The following is a 14905-nucleotide window of genomic DNA, read 5'->3' as shown; positions in this document are numbered from 1 at the left end:
TATACCTGAGGACCTGCCAATCTCCAATATGAAAGATATGATATCTGATATGCCTACTTCTGAAAAAACGGTTACAGAAACCTTCATGAAAGAAATGGTAGTAGTTTTAAAGAACTCCTTACAGGCTAACTTTGATTCATTAACATCTACACTGAAAGCTAACCTCATGGAATTTGATGAGCGAGTTACACATGCTGAAAACAAAATATGCGAACTGGCTCATTCACACAATGACCTTATTGACTCTCACTATGCTCTATCTGACGAGGTGGATAAACTAAAAGCTAAACTAGTTGACATGGAAGACAGAAATCACCGTAACAATGTTAAATTTAGAGGGATACCAGAAACGGTCTCCCCTACGGAGCTAACTAAATACCTACAGCGGCTGATAAAATCCATTCTCCCAGATGTGTCACCCACAGAGCTAATTATTGACAGAGCTCATAGATTGCCTAAACCTAAATTTCTAGCAGAAAACATACCAAGAGATGTCATCGCACATATCCATTATTTTCATATTAAGGAGGCCGTAATGCAGACAATTCGAAAATCAAACCGACTACCAGTGCCTTTTGGAGACGTGCGTCTCTACATTGACCTGTCCCAGGCCACTCTGCAGGCGAGAAGAAAATTTGCCGCTATCACCAATACCCTCAGGCAGGAAAAAATCCAATACAAATGGGGGTTTCCTCCTAAACTGATTATTCAAAAAGATGGAATAACCCATGTTCTTTCCAAACCAGAGGAAGCAGCTGACCTACTATCTTCATGGAATCTACAAATGAGCGAGACCACTCCAACGGTTCCTACCAGACGTCCCAGAGTCCATGAGAAGATTTTTCCTGCTGGGAACTCGGAACGCTGAACAATTATCATTGAAATCTGAGGTGATCTTTGGAGTCATCGCATCGAGTTCTCAAGTATGTTGAACTTTGCCCTCCCCCAAGCACAAGCCCAATTTACACCATACGGACTTGTTGTTTCTAATCTACCTTCTCAGAGATTCTTCACCAGAATCTTACTTTCTGTTTTCAATAATGTTTGACTATTTCCTTAGTTTAAGACATCCGACTGTTCCACTATGGCACATGAAAACAAAGATCTGGTACCGTGTTAGCCAGTAGAGCAAAATGTGATTGTTCTCAGCAAGAGAAACGACGTAATCTTGTAGATATGATACCTTTTAATGGCTAACAAAAATACATGATGTAATAATAGCGAGCTTTCGTACCAACGCAGGGTACTTCTTCCGGCTTAAATGGATTGGATCTGAAGAGGCATGCATATTTATACACACTTATAACATACATACTTATGACAAGGCACAGATATGGATGTGATTGGTTCGCACTTAAAAGGAATTCTGCAAACCAGAAAACAAACTTTTTTTGTCTAGGCACTGATAGCGGAGTGAAAGTTTTATGGTCTCTAAATTACTGTTGGAGGTGGGGGAAAAGGTCAACAGGCTTGAATTGTTATAAGAGATACACAAACATTTTTAGCTAAATACTGATAAGGGAGTGAAAGTTTATGGTCCCTGAATTACTGTTGATGGGGGTCTTATCTGTGCAATCAAGTCTCACACTTCCCATTCACGCATAAATCCTGGGGAATAATTTAACCCAGTATTCAGCGTGTCAAAGGTTGTTATCAATTTATATTCCCAAATTCTTCTGTGGTTTTGTGACTTGAAACCACCCTTCAATATCAAAACTCTCATATCTCCTATGTCATGTCCATGGCTAGAGAAGTGTTCGGCCACAGGTAATTCTCTTCTTCTGTGTTCAATCGTGTGGCGATGAGATCTCATCCTGGCTTTCAGTTTCTGTCCTGTTTCTCCAACATAAAGACCCCCAACAGGACATTTACTGCACATGATCAGGTACACAACATTGGACGAGGAACATGTGAATGTCCCCTGGATCTTATAGTCCTGCTGTGTGTTGGGGATCCGTATCCTGTCCGCAGTCAGTACATGTGAGCAGGTCTTACAGCTCCTTACATTACAGGGATAAGTTCCTTTTTGTGTGTCAGAGGGTAATGCACTCCTGATTATAAAGTTCCTCAAGTTAGGAGGTTGCCTGTAACACAGAAGCGGAGGGTCCGGGAATATGGTTTTCAGACGGTCATCCTTGTGCAGGGTATGGTGGAGTTTTCTTGCGGTTTTCCTTAGTACCTCTAGTTGCGGATTGTAGGTCACTACTAGAGGCACACGATTGTTTCTTTCCTTCTCCTTGTATTGGAGTAGTTGACTTCTGGGTATCCTGGTGGCTCTGGTGATTTGGTCATCAATTGAGGTGGGATGGTAGCCCTGATTTATAAATGTTCTTTTAAGATGGTACAAATGTTCCTCTCTGTCTGCTCCAACCCAACAGACAGAGAGGAACATTTGTACCATCTTAAAAGAACATTTATAAATCAGGGCTACCATCCCACCTCAATTGATGACCAAATCACCAGAGCCACCAGGATACCCAGAAGTCAACTACTCCAATACAAGGAGAAGGAAAGAAACAATCGTGTGCCTCTAGTAGTGACCTACAATCCGCAACTAGAGGTACTAAGGAAAACCGCAAGAAAACTCCACCATACCCTGCACAAGGATGACCGTCTGAAAACCATATTCCCGGACCCTCCGCTTCTGTGTTACAGGCAACCTCCTAACTTGAGGAACTTTATAATCAGGAGTGCATTACCCTCTGACACACAAAAAGGAACTTATCCCTGTAATGTAAGGAGCTGTAAGACCTGCTCACATGTACTGACTGCGGACAGGATACGGATCCCCAACACACAGCAGGACTATAAGATCCAGGGGACATTCACATGTTCCTCGTCCAATGTTGTGTACCTGATCATGTGCAGTAAATGTCCTGTTGGGGGTCTTTATGTTGGAGAAACAGGACAGAAACTGAAAGCCAGGATGAGATCTCATCGCCACACGATTGAACACAGAAGAAGAGAATTACCTGTGGCCGAACACTTCTCTAGCCATGGACATGACATAGGAGATATGAGAGTTTTGATATTGAAGGGTGGTTTCAAGTCACAAAACCACAGAAGAATTTGGGAATATAAATTGATAACAACCTTTGACACGCTGAATACTGGGTTAAATTATTCCCCAGGATTTATGCGTGAATGGGAAGTGTGAGACTTGATTGCACAGATAAGACCCCCATCAACAGTAATTCAGGGACCATAAACTTTCACTCCCTTATCAGTATTTAGCTAAAAATGTTTGTGTATCTCTTATAACAATTCAAGCCTGTTGACCTTTTCCCCCACCTCCAACAGTAATTTAGAGACCATAAAACTTTCACTCCGCTATCAGTGCCTAGACAAAAAAAGTTTGTTTTCTGGTTTGCAGAATTCCTTTTAAGTGCGAACCAATCACATCCATATCTGTGCCTTGTCATAAGTATGTATGTTATAAGTGTGTATAAATATGCATGCCTCTTCAGATCCAATCCATTTAAGCCGGAAGAAGTACCCTGCGTTGGTACGAAAGCTCGCTATTATTACATCATGTATTTTTGTTAGCCATTAAAAGGTATCATATCTACAAGATTACGTCGTTTCTCTTGCTGAGAACAATCACATTTTGCTCTACTGGCTAACACGGTACCAGATCTTTGTTTTCATTATACCTAATGGAGGATACCAGAATGTACCGTACAAAAATGGAACTGAAACATCTTCTGAAGAAGTTGGCACAACTGGACAGCGACATTTTCTTTCTAGCCAGATGCAAGAAGGAACATCTAATTCCCAAAGGCCTCTGCCTAAAGAACCCAACTCTGCACACTTACAACACTCGTTATGCACAACGTCTTTGCTACAGGACTTCTGAGAGACTGCGGAATCACCTTATCCACGTCTTCTACAGCAACAAGAATAGGGCCCTTGTGGACATACAAACTTTAAGAAATACACTTACAGAGGATGTGAACCTGGAAATGCAACACTTTTATACAACACTACGATGCTGCCTTATTCAGAACAAGGAAAAGAAACTCCAGAGACTTCGACTCAGAGCAGGTCTGTGCCCAAACACGGATCAGGAGCACCCCGAGTCTGGCAGGAGGGAACAGAACCCCCAACGGGACACGGACAAAGGTAAAGTCAGCTGTGTTATCAATCTGTCATCTCACAACCCCAGTAAGGTGGAGCTCAGTGTCCTCTCCAGGGGACTTTCATTCTGTCCCACTAAAACACTTGACAAAACAGAACTCTGTAGTGACATGGAGGAATATTTCAGAAGACTAAGACTGAAAGAATTCTTTCATGATAAAGAGGACACAGGCCTTTCAAGCACACAAACACAGGATAAACTTGGGGCCAAAAAGAAGTCTGATTGGACGCCCCCTCCTGGCCGGAGTCGCACTTTGGACAAATACATAGACTCCTTTAGGCATGCAGTGCAATCCACTATACTGGACAAGCATGGAAGTGAAACATTTAATATCAATATGCAGGAAAGAAGGGCCATCCATGCACTTAAGAGCAACAAGGAAATCACAATTAAGCCTGCAGATAAGGGTGGTGCTATAGTCCTCATGAACACATCGGACTACAAAAAGGAAGCAAACAGACAGCTGACGGACACCAGATACTACACTAAACTGAATCAAGACCTGACTCAGAAATATGTGAGGGAATTGAGAAGGGTCATCAGAAGCCTGTCTGTGGGCTCCACAAAACTTCTGGACTTGATACCGGAGAACCCCAAGGTGGGGACATTCTACATGCTTCCAAAACTACACAAAGCTGGCAACCCAGGAAGACCGATTATCTCAGGTGTGGGAACCCTCACTGAAGGAATCTCAGGATGGGTGGAAGGCATCCTCAAACCACTGGTGAGAAACACAACCAGCTACCTGCAAGACACCACGGACCTACTGAACAAACTGTCAACCGTAGGTCCCCTCCCCAATGGCACTATCCTGGCCACTATGGATGTGGAATCCTTATATTCCAACATCCCACACGAGGATGGACTGACTGCCTGCCAGGCGCACCTTGAGGCCAATGGGGTCGCCTCTGATGCAGTGCTACAACTCACAAGATTCATTCTCACACACAATTATTTCTCCTTTGGCAAAGAGAAATTCCTGCAACTCACAGGGACTGCCATGGGCAGTAAAATGGCACCGCAATATGCCAACCTTTTTATGGCAAAACTGGAGAGTGACTTTCTGGCCTCTTGCCCCAGCAAACCATTGGCCTACTTCCGCTACATTGATGACATCATGATCATCTGGACCAACACCGAACAAGAATTAATAAAATTCCATGAAAGATTCAATGCATTCCACCCCACCATAAACTTGACATTAAACTACTCGCATACAGAAATCAACTTTTTGGACACCACCATAAAGATTTCAAATAACTCAATACAGACATCCCTGTACCGAAAACCGATTGATCGGCCCACATACCTCAGATGGGACAGTTTCCATCCTAAACACATCAAAAAGTCCATTGTCTACAGCCAGGCCATCAGATACAACCGGATCTGCTCCAACCCAACAGACAGAGAGGAACATTTGTACCATCTTAAAAGAACATTTATAAATCAGGGCTACCATCCCACCTCAATTGATGACCAAATCACCAGAGCCACCAGGATACCCAGAAGTCAACTACTCCAATACAAGGAGAAGGAAAGAAACAATCGTGTGCCTCTAGTAGTGACCTACAATCCGCAACTAGAGGTACTAAGGAAAACCGCAAGAAAACTCCACCATACCCTGCACAAGGATGACCGTCTGAAAACCATATTCCCGGACCCTCCGCTTCTGTGTTACAGGCAACCTCCTAACTTGAGGAACTTTATAATCAGGAGTGCATTACCCTCTGACACACAAAAAGGAACTTACCCCTGTAATGTAAGGAGCTGTAAGACCTGCTCACATGTACTGACTGCGGACAGGATACGGATCCCCAACACACAGCAGGACTATAAGATCCAGGGGACATTCACATGTTCCTCGTCCAATGTTGTGTACCTGATCATGTGCAGTAAATGTCCTGTTGGGGGTCTTTATGTTGGAGAAACAGGACAGAAACTGAAAGCCAGGATGAGATCTCATCGCCACACGATTGAACACAGAAGAAGAGAATTACCTGTGGCCGAACACTTCTCTAGCCATGGACATGACATAGGAGATATGAGAGTTTTGATATTGAAGGGTGGTTTCAAGTCACAAAACCACAGAAGAATTTGGGAATATAAATTGATAACAACCTTTGACACGCTGAATACTGGGTTAAATTATTCCCCAGGATTTATGCGTGAATGGGAAGTGTGAGACTTGATTGCACAGATAAGACCCCCATCAACAGTAATTCAGGGACCATAAACTTTCACTCCCTTATCAGTATTTAGCTAAAAATGTTTGTGTATCTCTTATAACAATTCAAGCCTGTTGACCTTTTCCCCCACCTCCAACAGTAATTTAGAGACCATAAAACTTTCACTCCGCTATCAGTGCCTAGACAAAAAAAGTTTGTTTTCTGGTTTGCAGAATTCCTTTTAAGTGCGAACCAATCACATCCATATCTGTGCCTTGTCATAAGTATGTATGTTATAAGTGTGTATAAATATGCATGCCTCTTCAGATCCAATCCATTTAAGCCGGAAGAAGTACCCTGCGTTGGTACGAAAGCTCGCTATTATTACATCATGTATTTTTGTTAGCCATTAAAAGGTATCATATCTACAAGATTACGTCGTTTCTCTTGCTGAGAACAATCACTATGGCACATAACACTCGTCCCATAAAAAAAGAATGGCTGTTAAGCTGCTTTCCATAAATGCAAATGGACAGAACTCCCCATTTAAACGGTCCGCAGTGTGGAAAGAGGCCCTTACATCCAAAACTGATATACTCTGTGTACAAGAGACACACTTTGACGCCTCTGCATGCCCAAAAATGTCACAAGAAATTTCCTAACATCTTTATGGCCTCTGCCTCCGAAAAGAAGGCAGGTGTTATGATAGCATTTAGTGATACTGTCACCACGGAAATCTCCTTTACAGAGCGTGATCCCAGAGGAAGATTCATACTCCTCTCCGATATGCTAAACTCTATCCCCTTCACCTTACTGAATGTTTATGCGCCTAACTCTGCACAAATAAGATTTCTAAATAAAACTATTGGGAGGCTGCGGAGAGGCAGACTAATAATATGCGGTGATTTTAACCTCATTCCAATCGGCTCTATGGACTCATCCGGTAATCTTCCTAGAAGAACTCCTGTCCTGCAGCCCTGGCTTCAGAAGAAAGCACTATATGATGTATTCAGGTGTTTAAACGCCTCAGCCAGAGAGTACACGTTCTATTCTGCTCACCACAGATCTTTCTCGCGAATAGATCTGATATTAGCAGACAGATGGTCCCTGCCATTTGTTACAGACGCACAGATAGGTATCACCACTTGGTCGGACCATGTGCCAGTTTAAGCTACATTTGCATGGGGTCATGGCACAGGAGGAGCAAAAACATGGAGAAACAATCTCTTCTTGATGGGGATCCCACAAAATTTGAAAAAAAAATCTCTAAGACCTTATCAGAGTTTTTCTTGATCAACTCCACATCGGAGGTTTCACCGCTTACGATCTGGAACACACATCAGGCCTACATAAGGGGGGAGCTCATCAAGTTGAGCACCAAATACAAAATCTATCTTCCTGATCAATATCCATCTCTTCTACTTGAAAAGGAAAAGAGTTGTGTAGCAAGGTGAGTACTCCCCTGTGCTTTTTAGGTGCAGTGGCCATATATCATCTTATGTAGTGTTGATGAAAATATCTGGGAACAGAGGTGTGGGAAAAATGGGTCTCCTGAAAACAAATTATATAACGTTTTTGTTTGAAGTATGACAGGAAAGCCATTTTTCTTTTGTTGGGAGAATTAAACCCCCTTGCGTTATGGGAAATTATACATACCATTGGACGTCTTGGATACAACGCTCTACCTTTCTTCCCACAAGATCTCCCGGCAATGCTGAAATAGTTTGTTTACCATACTTATTGTAAAATTGAGGACCTAGAACTCTGAAAAAAAAAAAACACAAACAAACACGATACCCACCTCCTGAACCCCTCATGGAGGAACATAACAGATGAAACAGAATATAAACCAGAAACAGTCCTAAGACCATAGTAGCCAAGATTAGAAACAACCCTCCTTGAAAGAGGGCCACCAATCATCGAGGATAAGGGCAGCTTATCGAATAGCATTTCTATTCTTATAGCTATCACATTTCAACAATCTGTAACCATACATCAATCAGCCCTGGTAAATTAGTCTACAAACTCTGTATCTCCTCCACTACCCTCATAGTGACAGTGTTATATTGCTGCCTCGGTAGTGATATACTCAGCAACTCTTATATCCACCTTTCTCTCAGTTGCTCACAATCCCATACTTGTTTAGAAGAAGGAAAAAGAAAAGCCATAAATCAACGTCTTTTATAAGGAGCTGGAAAGTCCCGCACCAGAATCTTGAGAGAAGAGCCTTATCGAGCCCCTCAGGAGTCAGGGCCCACTGCAGGTCCTTCCAGGATGGGGACGTGAAGGACCGGTCTCCCTTAACTTCTCCACCTGAATTTGCGCTCTCTTAAGGGCTCCAAATGCCTCCTCTATGGACTTGACAGTATATGCCCTGTCATGATGCTGAAAATGGAGAGAAAAAGGAAACCGCCATTTGTATCTCACATTGACTAAACTCAGAGCCTGTATAATTGGCCAGAATGCTCTTCGCTTAGCCAAGGTTGATGGGGCCACATCTGCATACAGCTGAATGGAGGTAGCCAGTCCCGGTAACGTAGACAGATTTCTGGCAGCCGACAACAGCTGATCTCTGACTTCATAATAGTGTAATTTAAGGAACACATCTCTGGGGAGATCCGGGTTCGGTGGACGGGCCAGTGCCCTTTGTATCCTGTCGATCCTCAAGGATGTCTTGTCCATCTGCGGTAGAATAGCTGAAAATAGGTTGATTCCCATTTCCTTTAGAGCTGTAATGGACTCAGGCAGACCTCTAATGCGTATATTGGAGCGACGAGACCTGTTCTCCAAGTCCTCATATTTAGACTCCAGTAGCTCTATTTTAGCTTCCAGGTCAGCCACATGGTGGCGGTCTGCTTTGATGGTGTCCAAAATGTCGTCATTTTTTTTATTTTAACTCATCCGTCTTCTAGCCTAAATCCCAGATTTGCTCTGAGAATTCCTTAATGGCAGCTAAGAGTTCAGATTTAAAGATTGCTTTCTTCTGATCCAGCAAGGAGGACTGGTCAAAGTGAACTTAACCAGTATCCAAAATCAACCCTTCCTGTCATCTCGGCGAGGAGGTATCTGATGCTAAAGAAGTTTGGAGATTCATTGGGGAGGGTCAGTTTGAGATTGTGAAGCAAAAATGCTAGGTAGAGTAGCTCTAGAAGGGGTCTGAGAGAGCTGTGATGATTTGATTTTGACCATTCTTGTATAAAGTTCCAAATGTATGTGAAAGGGTGATAAATTATGTTGAGTAGGTTGTTATTGCATATTAAAGTGCGAAAATCCAGAAGGAGCAGGAATTAGGGATGCATTCTCCAATCCATCCTTTACTGCACAAACACCCTGAAAAACGTATATTTTATTGTATTAACAGTGGAGCTGAAAAACTGCCATTCCCAGGAAGGGCAGCAAGTGGCAGCAGAGTTCCATATGACTGAATAGAGGACTCTAGATAGCTTGTCATGAGAATTTACAGTCCAGCACGTTTGTAATGCAGAGCACCCCTATATCAGGGCAAGCCTGCTGCACTGTCTCTTTATGGTGGCAATGGGGTTATTGCAAGAGCCCTGCATCTCCAGCCCTTTATGTACCCCGTCCGCAGGAGCTGGGGAAGGTTCCTCTACTCTCCTCCAGAGCCTCCCTGGGTCCCAATCTCCCCTGCTTGCTCTGTCCTGCTCTACTTGGGGTCTCCCTCAGGTCACCTCAGGAGCCTGGAGGTGTCCCTGGCAAGCCCCTTATCTTTGGGGGGTGCTGTGATCTTTAAAAAGCAGTGTTTCTCTTAATTACTGTGCCTGAGAGCCATCTTGCCATGCTTTGTAGCTCTCCCACCACCACCAGCTGCTCCAGTGACCCTCTCACCTCCCTTCTGCCGACGTCTCTGCACTGCTCCTCTGGGCAGAGGCACCCCAGCCATCACTCGCCAGATCACGGGTCTTTCTGCTCTGGCGGCCGCAGGATCTGACCACTACCAGGCCTCCGTCCGCACTTCCGGATGGCGGTGCTCCAAACTCCAGGCCGCGGCTTCTGTGCAGGTAGGCCGCATTTCTCGCTGGTACCCACGGGTCTGTAAGAGGGCTCAAACTGCTCCGCTCAGTCTCGGAAAGCCACCGCTGAGGATTTCTGGCTACAGTGGGCAGCCCAATCTGCTTGGGGCCTCTTCAAATGATCCCCTGCAGAGGATTTCCAAAGGATGCACCCCACAATTTGCTTAGATGTCAACCTCCATGCTGGTCCTTCCTGCTGAGATACTACTTACTAGGCATTATTTTCCTGTGAGGGTTGCTTTTAGATAGTGGAGCCTTCATTAATTTGATTTACTGTGATGGGGCCAAACATTTCGGAATGTGCATTGATTCCACCCCCTGTCTTAGGTGTCATTCAGGTTGGAGATTCCCAGCTCATTAAAATTACTGATGTGTTCTACAAATCTTTATTTAGGAAGTTTGTTATTCCGGTGCATGGGTCATCTCCTTCTCCAGTGATGATGATTTGGAATTTTCAAGTTGAGATCAGCAGGATCGTTGAATCTTGTAGAGTCAGGAAATCATTACAGTACCTGGAGCATTGGCAAGGGTACAGTCCTGAGGAAAGGGCACTGGTTCCAGCTGCCGATGTCACAGTGGATCAGTTAGGAAAAACTTTCAGACAGAATCCTGGTCTTGAGGCCCCTCCTTGGAGCGTAGGTACTGTCACAGCTTGTCGGTCACAATGGTGTTGTGGTACGTTAACCACAGTGCACAGACAGACTGGTTGCTCTGCTCTATACAGGTTGCTAGTTTCTTTACTTTGTGCAGGGGTTGCCTGCTACTATCTGCATCCATATACTTGCATGTTGGTATTTCCCTTAGATACCCCCATCTGTGAGAGATGTTTTATTTGGTAGACCAGAAAAGAAACCCCACCTATCAGTAGGTAGGAAAAGGCTTATTTTCCTAGCCCACCGTTAGCTATTTGTTGTTTATTGCAGTCTCACTTGGGCATGGTGGTTGGAGCTGTCAAGTCCTCCTGGAGTTTGCTGTGCATCTTTTAGTTAGGTTGCTGTTTATTTCTTTCTCTCTTTTCTCAGCGGGGTTATTTTTTTGCCTTGCTTTTCCTCTAGATCCCATTGTGACATTATCTAACCAGCTCAGATCTCTTGCTATTAAAATTCTATTACCTCCACCCAGGACATGCTGGATCCAAAACCCAGAGATCTCACACAAGCTATCCCTATCTAAACTAACACAGGGATAGGAGCTCTAAAGGAAATAAGTTCCTGGCTGTTTCCAGAGAATTGGTCAGGTAGATCACGTTTAGGCTCCTTTCCCAGAGCTGCCAAAGTCAGATGCCGCTAAACAGCGGGTGACGCCACCGCTAGTCGTTGCGATCGTGCAGAATGTTTGGACAAGCAGTAATCGCTAAGAATCGCTAACTTCTTCCTCGGGGCTTCACATTCCACATTTAAAATTCACTGAAGCAGTATATTTCTTTTGAATTATCAAAACTAGTCACCGAAAAGGAAATGTAAAATTACTAACTTTTATTTACTTATACTTAAAATCAATTTTGGACAGACTCAAACCATATACTGTATATACTTGATCAGGGGCGTACCTAAAGGCTCAGGGGCCCGGGTGCAAAAGTTCAGCTTGGGCTTCCCCCCTAGGCCCTTTTTCCCCTTCCCCCCCATACCTATACTTGAGGGCCAATGTCCATGTGCAGATTTTATTTATAAACTCTGCGTGTGGCACCTGCACGGGAGATTCGTGTGTCTTGCTGCCCATAGGGATGCATTAGCATCGGTAGGGCAGCTAAAAGCCTACAGACGGGATTCCTTCCCAGCGTGCGGATCGCACGCACGAGAAGAAATCGCAGCATGCTCCATTTTCCTGCAGATCTGCCACACGGACGGCTCCCGGGGCCTCCATTGAAACCTGATAACATGCTCCCTGACATACAGACTGCAATCCCTGCTAGCCATCATAAACCGCCCCTGCAGTCATACCGTTTCTGCCGTCACACGGCCAAATATCTGACCATTGTCTGAGTATAGAATCCCTCACTGTCCACCTAGCCATACCGTGCACACCGCCAGCCCCCTTACCTTTTGTATACCCCCCATTACTTGTAGTATATAATCTCGTTAGAGCAGGACCCTCACCCCTATTGTTTCCATCAACCGATTACTATCTAACCGTGGTTCTATAATGTTTGTATTTTTTGTCTTTTTGTATCCCCCGTCTATGTAAGCGCTGCGGAATATGTTGGAGCTATACAAATAAAGTTTATTATGATTATTATTATTAGAGGTATACAATCCTTTTCTTCCTTCTCTGTGTATTGGAGTAGTTAATTTCTGGGTATCCTGGTGGCTCTGGTGATTTGGTAATTAATTGAGGTGGGATGGTAGCACTGATTTAAAATGTCCTTTTAAGATGATACAAATGGTTCTCTCTGTCTGTTGAGTTGGAGCAGATCCGGTTTTATCTGATGGCCTGGCTGTAAACGATCGGCATTTTGATGTGTTTAGGGTGGAAGCTGTCCCATCTGAGGTACGTGAGCTGATCAATCAGTTTTCAATATAGGGATGTCGGTATTGAGTTGTTTGAAATTTTTATGATGGTGTCCAAAAAGTTGATTTCTGTATACAAGTAGCTTAATGAAAGGTTTATGGGGGGTGGGGGTGGAGGAATGCATTAAATCTCCCATGGAGTTTTATAAGTTGTTGCGCCGTGTTGGTCCAGATGATTAGGATGTCATCAATGTAGCAGAAGTGGGCCAGTGGTTTGCTGGAGCAGGAGGCCAGAAAGTCATTCTCCAGTTTTGCCATGAAAAGGTTGGCATATTGCGGTGCCATTTTACTGCCCATGGTGGTTCTAGTGAGTTGCAGTAATATCTCTTTGCCAAAGGAGAAATAGTTGCGTGAGGATGAATCTTGGGAGTTGTAACACAGGTTCAGAGGCAACCCTATTAGCATCAAGGTGTGCTTAGCAGGCAGACAATCAGTCCATCTTCATGTGGGGTGTTGGAATATAAGGATTCCACATCCATGAGGGCCAGGATGGTGCAATCGGGGAGGGAACTTATGGTTGATAACCAAAACTTCCAAAACTACGCAAAGCTGGCAACTCAGGGAGGCCAATTATCTCAGGTGTGGGAAATCTCACTGAAGGAATTTCAGGATAGGTAGAAGGTAACCTCAAACCACTGGTGAGAAACACAACTAGCTACTTGCAAAACACCACAGACCTACTGAAGAAACTATCAACTGTAGAGAGAGGGAGAGGATGGGAGACAAGCGGCATAAAAGAAGGGAGAGAAGCAGCATAGAGGGTGGGAAAAATAAACAGCATGGACAGAGTAGGAGAGAGATAAGCAGCATGGAGAGGGGGGCAGAGAAGCAGTATTTACGGGTGAGAGATAAGCAGAATGGAGAGGGGAGAGAGAAGCAGAATGGAGCACGGGAGAGATAATCGGCATAGAGGGGAGAGAGAAGCAGCATGGAGAGGGGGAGAAAAGTGGCATGGACAGGGAGGAAAGATAAGCGGAATGGAGTAGGCAAAAGATAAGCGGTATGGAGGGAGGGGACAGAAGTGGCATAGAAGAAAAGCAGCATGGAGAGGAGGGAGAGAAGTGGAATGCAGAGGGGGGAGAGAAGCAGCATGGAGAGAGGGGGAAAGAGAGAAGCATCATGGACAGAGTAGAGAGAAGCAGTATGTACAGAGGAGGAGAGAGAAGCAGCATAGACAGTGGGAGAAATAATGTGATATGAAGGGATGAGAGATAAGCAGAATGGAGCAGGGGAGAGAGAAGCGGCATGGAGGGGGAGAGAGAAGTGGCATGAAGAGGGATGGAAAGAAGCAGCATGGACAGAGAGAGAAAAGTGGCATGGAAAGAGAAGGGGGGAGATTCACAATAACCATTTTTCCAAACATTTTATGGTTGCGTAATGAACATCGGGTCAATCTAGTGTATGTATTTATATATATTTTTTTATTTTGGGATACATATAGAAAATGTAGCCATTGTTATGTTATTCATATCTTTGGAGGTGTATAGGTGTGTATTGTCAATTGTAGACAAATTTTGTTGAATGACCAGGCAGGACATTTTGTAAAAGGGTTATTAAAGCTTATTGAAGTTCCAGTTATTTAGAAATAGGTTCATCTCTGGAAGTTTCACTGGAGCCATCCCTTTGTCCAAAATTAGATGTTCCTTTTTCCTTTCCTTTTCTAAAGCAACGGAATGCTAAATGGGAAGTCCCATTACTGTGGGAACAGATGTGCTTAAATTTAAAGTTGTCGGGAAATGCATTAGACTTGGTAAAATTGCCAAAGCAGGCCTGTTTTTTGCCCTGCTGACCAAGCAGACTGCCCAGAAGCATGGAAACTACTGGCCAAGCCAGATGACACAGCTGCCCCTTGAAAGGACTGCTCATATCTTACTAGGCCACTCTGGCCACCACCGCTGTTCGGCTGGGCTCTTCCGGTCATCGGACTGTGACCGCTTCTCCGCTCATTGGACTCTGTCTGCCGCCGTTGCAGCACTCATCCTCTGCCCGGAACCGCTGCTCCGCTCATTACTTACCACCCCGCCACTGCTGCAAAGAGTGTGGGCCGCCATGTAGTGGGTCCCT

At 44.3% G+C, this 14905-nt stretch overlaps 1 pseudogene; it reads right to left on the bottom strand.

Annotated features, from left to right (window-relative positions):
* The window catches only part of LOC136626713 (zinc finger protein 91-like), a 105073-nt pseudogene that overhangs the window by 31682 nt on the left and 58486 nt on the right, over positions 1–14905 (bottom strand).

The sequence above is a fragment of the Eleutherodactylus coqui genome, chromosome 4, assembly GCF_035609145.1.
Source record: "Eleutherodactylus coqui strain aEleCoq1 chromosome 4, aEleCoq1.hap1, whole genome shotgun sequence".
Taxonomy (NCBI): domain Eukaryota; kingdom Metazoa; phylum Chordata; class Amphibia; order Anura; family Eleutherodactylidae; genus Eleutherodactylus; species Eleutherodactylus coqui.
Note: the sequence above shows the minus strand (reverse complement) of the source record. Positions and strands in the feature narration are given on the sequence as shown.